Here is an 8,198-nt window from a genome sequence, read left to right as displayed (position 1 = left end):
AATTGATGCCCTTGAGTTGTGGTGCTGGAGAAATGTCTTGAACATACTATTGACTTTCAAGAGAATAAACAAGTCTGTCTTGGAGAGGATGAAACCAAGTTTCTCCTTAGAGGCAAGGATTTTGAGGTATCTCACATACTTTGAGCAAGTGCCCAGGAGGGAGCAGTCTTTGGAGAAGGACATTATGCTTGGAAGGGTGAAGGGACAGCACAGGAAAAGAGGAATCCAGATAAGATGGGTTGACAAAGTAACTGGGGTAAGTGCATCAGAGACAATGAATTGGATCAGGCTATGGCAAGGTTGGACCAACTGGTAGCATCAGGATGGATGGCGAAGAGATTGAGATTGTTCACAGCTTCAGTTTGCTTGGCTCCACGGTCAACACTCTTGGCACCAGCAGCCAGGAAATTAAAAAACCGAATTACAATGGGAAAGTCTGCTGTTAGGGACCTCTCTAAAGTCCTCAAGAGGAACGGTGTCTCTCTGGAGACTAAGGTGCACCTGATACAGGCCATGGTCTTTGCAATCACTTGTTATGCATCAGAGAGTTGGACAATGACTAGGGAGGACAGAAGGAGAATTGACGCCTTTGAGCTGTGGTGCTGGAGAAGAGTATTGAATGTTCCATGGACTTCCGAGAAAACAAACAGATTCATCCTGGAAAGGGTTAAACCAAGCTACTCCTTAGAGGCAAGGATTCTGGGGCTTCATCTGACATACTCTGGGCATGCTGCAAGGAGGGACAGGTCCTTGGAGAGGGACATCATGCTTGGGAGGGTGGAAGGACGGTGCAAGAGGGGAAGACCCTCTATGAGATGGATTGATTCAGTGACTGGGGTAATCAGGATGGGTGTGTCAGAGGCAGTGCAATTGGCACAGGATAGAGCAGGGTTTAGGGCTGTTGTACATAGGGTCACTATGAGTCGCAAGTGACTCGACGTCACGTAACAACAACAACAACAACAACATGGCAAGGTTCTGAGCTATTGTATATAGGGTCACTGTGAATCACAGGTGACTTGATGGCACATATAACAACAACAAACAAAAAACAGAAACATCTTAATACATACCAAAAACCACCGTTTTATACAATGTCAAGAAAGCAGCAGGCAGCATCAAATAATTTGAAAAAAACAAAACAAAACAAGCCCTCTCTTAAAAAAAGTAAAATGTGGCTGCGTCGCGCTTCAGGAGAAGATGGTGGTCTCCACAGGAGTGAAAGTTCCTCATAATTTTTGTTTGTTGGAAGAACTTGAAGAAGGACAAAAAGGAGTAGGCGATGGTACGGTTAGGTGGGGCCTCGAAGATGATAAAGATATGACACTTACAAGGTGGACAGGAATTATTATTGGACCACCAAGGACAAATTATGAAAACAGAATATATAGCCTAAAAGTAGAATGTGGATCTAAATATCCAGAAGTTCCTCCATCAGTTAGATTTGTAACAAAAATTAATATGAATGGAATAAATAATTCTGGTGGAATGGTGGATACATGAAGCATACCAGTGTTAGCAAAATTGCAAAATTCATATAGCATTAAAGTTGTACTTCAAGAATTAAGACGTCTAATGATGTCCAAAGAAAATATGAAGCTTCCACAACCACCAGAAGGACAGACGTACAACAATTAATTTTAGTGAATCTCAAACTTGTTTTAACAACCTTCTACTCATGTTAATGTCTTGATTAAGTATCACAATGCAAAATACCCACACATTAAGTCAAAGAATTTCAGCTGGTAAACATGACCTGGACGGTTGTAAGAATACACTTAGTATATGTACACGCATTATGTTTTCAGGTCACAGGAAGAAAAATGCAGCACATCCTTCTTACCAAGACACTTGTCATTAAGCATAAACCTGGAGTACTCAAAATAGAACTCAGGTTTACAAGACAGAAGCTTGCTGGAAAAGTGTCAGGTTGCTGTGGAATGAGGTATGTATCTGAAAACCAGTCTTAAGGATACCACCTTTATCCACCTTGCTTAGTGAAAGAGCTGCAGTTTAAATTCTTTAATGTAGAAGGTAAAATGAATATTATTGTTAATTTTTTTTCTATAATTATATTTTATTAATTTTCATAAACATTTACAGAGATTTTGGGCTTCCACTCATTCATTGTTGCACTATTCTCTCTACTCTCCTCCCAGTTTGATCTTGTCCAAATGCCACAGTGCTTGTTAATTTTTGAACGCAGTGTGGGTGCTGACTAATATTAGTATCAAAAATATGTTCAGAATGGTTTTGATATCTGTATTTATAATAAAACAGTGGGGGAGTTGATAAATTTCTGCTAAAAGCCATTTCTATTGTTATATAGAACAGACATGGCAAATATTTGTTTACAGTGTTTGTTTGACAAACCATGCATTTGATTTTAAGTGAAACCAACAAAAAAAAATAGTTGTATGGATATGTGATTTTGAGAGGAAAGTCAGTCTTAAATTGTAAATAAATGTGAAAAGTGTCTCAAAAAAAAAAAGTAAAACGTATTTCAAATCTAATGAATGCCCCAGAGACAGAAATGAAGCCATAAATAAAGTGACTATACCAGAGACAGGGAGCTAGAAGAAATATATCAATATGGAAGACTATGAACAACTATTGAAGAAATTGCAAAAGATAGAAGAAAAAAAATAAAAACTATAGCTAAACAGGTTAAAAAAAAATCACAAGATAAAAAGTACAGCCAACACAGTACTGGAAAGAAGATGTTTCCATGTCAATCTACCTGGTTAGGGATCTTCTTCATTGATTGTCCACCCTCCCAAGCATTGTGTCCCTCTTCAAAGAATAGCCCCTTCTGGCAACATGCCTTAAGTATGTGAGGTAAAGTCTCATCATTATTGCCTCCAAAGAGCACTCATTCTACACCATCCCCAAGACATATTTTGTTTGGCAGTCCATGGGATGTTCAGTGCTCTTCTCCAAAACCATAACTCAAAGACAGCAATTGACATCAATGACTTCTGTCATCCTTATTCTCTGCCCAGCTCTCAGATACATAACAAGTGATCAGAAAGACTATGGCCTGAATGAGATGGACTTTAGTCCTCAAACTGACCTCATTACTCCTCAATAATTTAGAGAGGTCCCTAACTGCAGACTTTCCCAGTATAATGTATGTCCTTATTTCCTTACTGCTGGTACCAAGGGGGTTAATTGTGGATTCAAGTAAGATAAAGTTGTTGACCGTTTCAATTTCTTTTCCATCTATCATGATGTTGACTATCAGTCCAGTATGGCTAAAAAAAACCTTCAACCAACCAACGAAATAAAAAAAAATTTAAAAAAGCAAAGCTGTTCATCAAATATGAAGATGAAATTAGGTCATTTACAGGCAAGCATGAATTTAAGGAGTTGGGTGAAAATAAGATCAACTTTATAAGAAATTCTTGGGAAGCCCTTCAAACAGAGACACGAAAAAATGGTGGGGGCGGGGAGGGGAGGAAGCTGATGGACCAAAGTAGACAGAGACAACAGAAAAAGAAACACAGCAAAATGTCACTGATAAAACTTTGGCTGTCAATAGTCATGTGATTGAACTTAATGCATAATTAAGATTAAAAAACGGAAGAATGGATTAAAAAAACCCAAACACAACAACAACACAAAGCCCATGAATGTGTTGCCTACAAGAGACACTTTTCTGCAGGTAGCAGTCCAGTTTTGCCAGTACCTTTGGGGATGATTGTATGAAACACAATATTAATGAAGAATAGCGTGAAACATAATCGATAAGAACTTTGTGTGCAAACAATTCTTTTAACATGAAGTTGTAATGTTAATAATACCACAGGTAAGAATCACTGCCATAGGACATTAGACAGTAAACTTAGCAAAAATAAATCAGAACAAAAGTCTGTGGGGAAAAAAAAATCCAAGAAATGAAAGAAAAGAGAGACAAAAAAGTCAAAGGATGGAAAGAAATGTACCACACAAATTATAACCACAAAAAGCAGGAGTGGTAATACTTTCTAATAAAATAGACTTCAGGATGAAAACCATCATAAAAGATAAGGAAGAGCACTATGTAGTGATTAAAAGCACAATAGATCAAGAAGACACATTAGTGAACATCTACAAACCAGACAATAAACCTTGAAAATATAAAAAAAAAGTTAAGAGACTTGAAGGAAGAAACACATCACTATAACAGTGGTAAGAGACTTTAACACACCACTCTCACCAAAGGATAGGTCAACTCAAAGGAAAATTAACAAAGATGCAGAAGATCTAAACTATAAAAGTTAACTTAGTCTTATGGATGTATTCAGGATACAGTATTCAATGAAAAGTCCATTTACTTTCTTTTCACGTACACATGGTACATTCTCCAGAGTTCATCATAAACAATGCAAGCCTCAACATTGAAATAATAAAAGGTATGTTCTCAGAACACCGTGTTATAAAACTAGAAATTAGGCGTGGATCTTGCTTTAGTTTTCTGGAGATAGTTTTCAAATTTTGCCAAAACCATTGTTAAAAAGGCTGTCATTTCTCCACTTAACTGGTTTCATCCCCTTGTCAAAAATCGGTTGACCATAGGTAGATAGACTGGTTTCCAGGTTCTCAATTCTATTTCATTGATCTATGTGTCTTTCACTGTACCAGTACCACGCTGTCTTGACCACCATGGCAGTGTAGTAGGATTTGAAATCAGGGAGTGAGATGCCCCCTACCTTGTTTCCATTTTTAAGGAGTGCTTTTCATATTTGGAACTTCTTTCCATTCCAAATGAAACTGGAGATTACCTTTTCCATCTCGTTGAAGAATGGGATTGGTATTTGTATTGGGATTGCAATAAATGTGTAAATTGCCTTTTGTAATATTGCCATTTTTACAATATTGAGTCTTCTTATCCATGAGCAAGGGGTAATCTTCCACTTCTCAAGGTCTCTTTTTGTTTCTTGTAGTACTGTTTTCTTAAGTTTCTTTCAATAGGTCCTTTGTGCTTCTGGTTAGATTTACTCCCAAGTATTTAATCTTGTGATAGCTATTGTGAAAGATACTGTTTTTCTTAGCTCAAGCTCTGTATTCTCTTTGTCACTGTAGAAAAATCCAACAAGGACTATAAATTTCATTAAAGAAAATCTTGGAAAAAGTCTAGAAGTCCTAATCCACAGCATAAACAGTCTTCCAAGCATTCTGAAAAAATCTACAACAAGGAGAGGATAAAATAGATGAATGAGACTTTCTAAGAATCAAATCCCTATGCATATCCAAAACCTTCTCAAACCAGGTAAAAACAGAAGCCACAGCCTGGGGAAAAGTATTTGGTAATGACATGTCAGATAAGGGATTGATATCTAGAATTTATAAAACACTCAAGCACCACAACAAGATAAAGGTAAAGAACCCAATTGAAAAATGGGCACAGGATATGAACAGACACACTTCACCAAAGAAGATATTCAGATGGCAAACAAACACATGAAGAAATGCTCAAAATCCCTAGCTCTGAGAGAGATGCAAATCAAAACAACTATGAGATATCATTGCACCACAGTAAGAGTAGTATAATTTAACAGAACAGCAAACAACAAATGCTAGTGAGGTTGAGGAGAAACTGGAACCCTTATTCACCGTTTGTGGGAGTGTAAAATGGTGCAACCACTTTGGAAGGCAGTATGGGGCTTTCTCAAAAAGTTGCAAATAGAAATATCACTTTTCCCAGCAATTCCACTACTGGGAATATACCCCAAAGAAACTACAACCACAACCCAAACAGATATATGCACACCCATGTATATTGTGGCTTTGTGCACAATAGCAAAGAGTTGGAAACAACCTAAGTGCCCATCAACAAATGAATGGATAGAGAAGCTGTGGTATATTCACACAATGGAATACTATGCTTCATTTAAAAACAAAGAAGTCATGAAATGACCCTGGAGGACATATGCTGAGTGAAATATCTCAGTCACAAAAGGAGAAATACTGCATAGTACCACTGTTGTAAAATGGGACTAACATTGGGGTTGGGAGAAGACTGAGAAAAATAGGATAAATTATATATACTGCAATGAAAGAATTTATTTATATATTTTTACTTTTCAAAGAGAAGAGCAAACTGGGAGGGGTAAGGTTGGGCAGGGAGAAAAGTACAACAATGAATGAATGGAAATCTGAAGTCTCTGCAAACTTTCTTTAAAATTAATAAAAAAAACAAACTAGAAATTAACTACAGATAGAGAATACATATAAAACCACCCACATGGAAGCTAAATAACATTCTGTTAAAACAGTATTGCATTATACATATCAAAACCTCCAGGATACAGCTAAGATCAGTCTCAATGGCTAGTTCATAGCAATTGGCAAACACATTAAAAAAATCCACACACACAAAAAAGGAAAATTAATGATCTCATTTATTAGCACCATCAGATACAAAAGAACAACAATTTGGCCACTTAGAAGAATATAGAAAATATAAGGACAAGAACTGAAATCAATGAGACCTAAAACTGTAAAACAACTGAATCATCAACAAGACCAGGAGCTGGCCCATGAGGAGGGTCAATAAAATAGACAAACCAGTGGAAAACTATACAAAGGAAAAGAAAGAGAAGTCACAAATAACTGGAATAAGAAATTAAAGAGAAGACATCACAATAGAATCAAATGAAATTGAATTGATTATAACAGAGTGTTATGAAAAGCTATACTCTGATAAATTTGAAAACCTAGAAGAAATGGAGAAATTATTAGACTCTCAAGCGTCGAGTCACAATATTTAAGGATGTTGGGGGATATAATATTGAATGATCCAGAAAGTATTAAAAGTAGATGGAAGGAGTATACAGAGTCATTGAACCAAAAAGAATTGGCTGACACAGAAGAATTTCAACAAACAACAAAAGATCAAGAGACAATGGTGATGAAGGAGGAGGTGCAAGCTGGTCTAAAGGACTTGACAAAAAATAAAGCCCCAGAAATTGATGGAATACCAATTGAAGTATTTCAACAAACAGATGCTCCTTTGGATGTATTCACCAGGTTCTACCAGGAAATCTGGAGGACAACTACTTGGCCAACTTAGTAGAAGTAATTTATATTTATTCCCATTCCAAAAAAAAGGTAACCCAACAGAGTATGGAAATTATCACACAATATGAGTGATATCACTCATATTATACACAAGCAAATTCCTGCTGAAGATTATACATAAACGATTGGAATAGTGCATTGACAGAGAACTACCAGAAATACAAGCTGGGTTTAGAAGAGGCAATAGCACTAGAGACATTATTGCCAATATAAAATGGATCTTGGCAGAAAGTAGAGCATACCAAAGGGATACTTGTGTTTCATTGACTATCCAAAGGCATTTGGCTGTGTAGATCACAACAAACTGATTACCATGAGTAGAATGGGAATACCAGAACACTAGAATGTGCTTATGTGAAACCTATATTTGGACCAGGAATCGTCCTCAGAACAAAGTACGAAAATTTTGTATAGTTCAAAATCAGGAAGGGAATGCATCAGGCATGTATCCTGTCTCCATACCTTTTAAATCTATACACAGAACTATACATCATTCTTGAGGCTGAGCTTTATGAGGAGGAATGTGTCATCACAATTAGAGGAAGAGTTATCAACAACCTTCATTATGCAGATGACACAACCTTGCTTGCTGAAACTAAGGAGGACCTGAAGTGCTTGCTGCAGAAGGTAAAGGATTGTAATCTCCAATGTGGATTGAAACTCAACATCAAAAAGGCAAAGATTCTCATCACTGGGCCAATTGGCAGGACCATGATAGATGGAGAAGAGAATGAGGCTGTTAACAGTTACAGCTTGCTTGACTCCACAATCTTCTGGCACCAGCAGTCAGGAAATCAAAAGGCAAATTGCATTAGGTAAATATGCTGTCAGGGACCTCTCCAGAGTACCGAGGAGCAACAATGTCAGTCTGGAGACTAAGGTGAGAGAATAAGGTGTGCCTGATCCAGTCCATAGTCTTCACAACTACTTGCTATGCATCAAAGAGCTGGATAATGACTAAGGGGACCTTGGTCATTGCCCAACTCTCTGATGCCTAACAAGCGATTGCAAAGACCATAGCCTGTATCAGACACACCTTAGTCTCCAGAGTGACACCATTGCTCTTCAGTACCCTGGAGAAGTCCCTAACAGCAGACTTTCCCATCGCAATACGCCTTTTAATTTCCTGGCTACTG

At 37.4% G+C, this 8,198-nt stretch overlaps 1 pseudogene; it reads left to right on the top strand.

Annotated features, from left to right (window-relative positions):
• Positions 1–1,200: 1,200 nt before the first annotated feature.
• On the top strand, positions 1,201–1,638 carry LOC102864581 (annotated as a pseudogene).
• Positions 1,639–8,198: the final 6,560 nt, after the last annotated feature.

This window comes from Elephantulus edwardii, unplaced genomic scaffold (genome assembly GCF_000299155.1).
Source record: "Elephantulus edwardii isolate Elephantulus edwardi_28Jun2011 unplaced genomic scaffold, EleEdw1.0 scaffold00337, whole genome shotgun sequence".
In the NCBI taxonomy this organism is placed as follows: Eukaryota; Metazoa; Chordata; class Mammalia; order Macroscelidea; family Macroscelididae; genus Elephantulus; species Elephantulus edwardii.
This window is presented reverse-complemented; position numbering and strand designations above follow the sequence as displayed.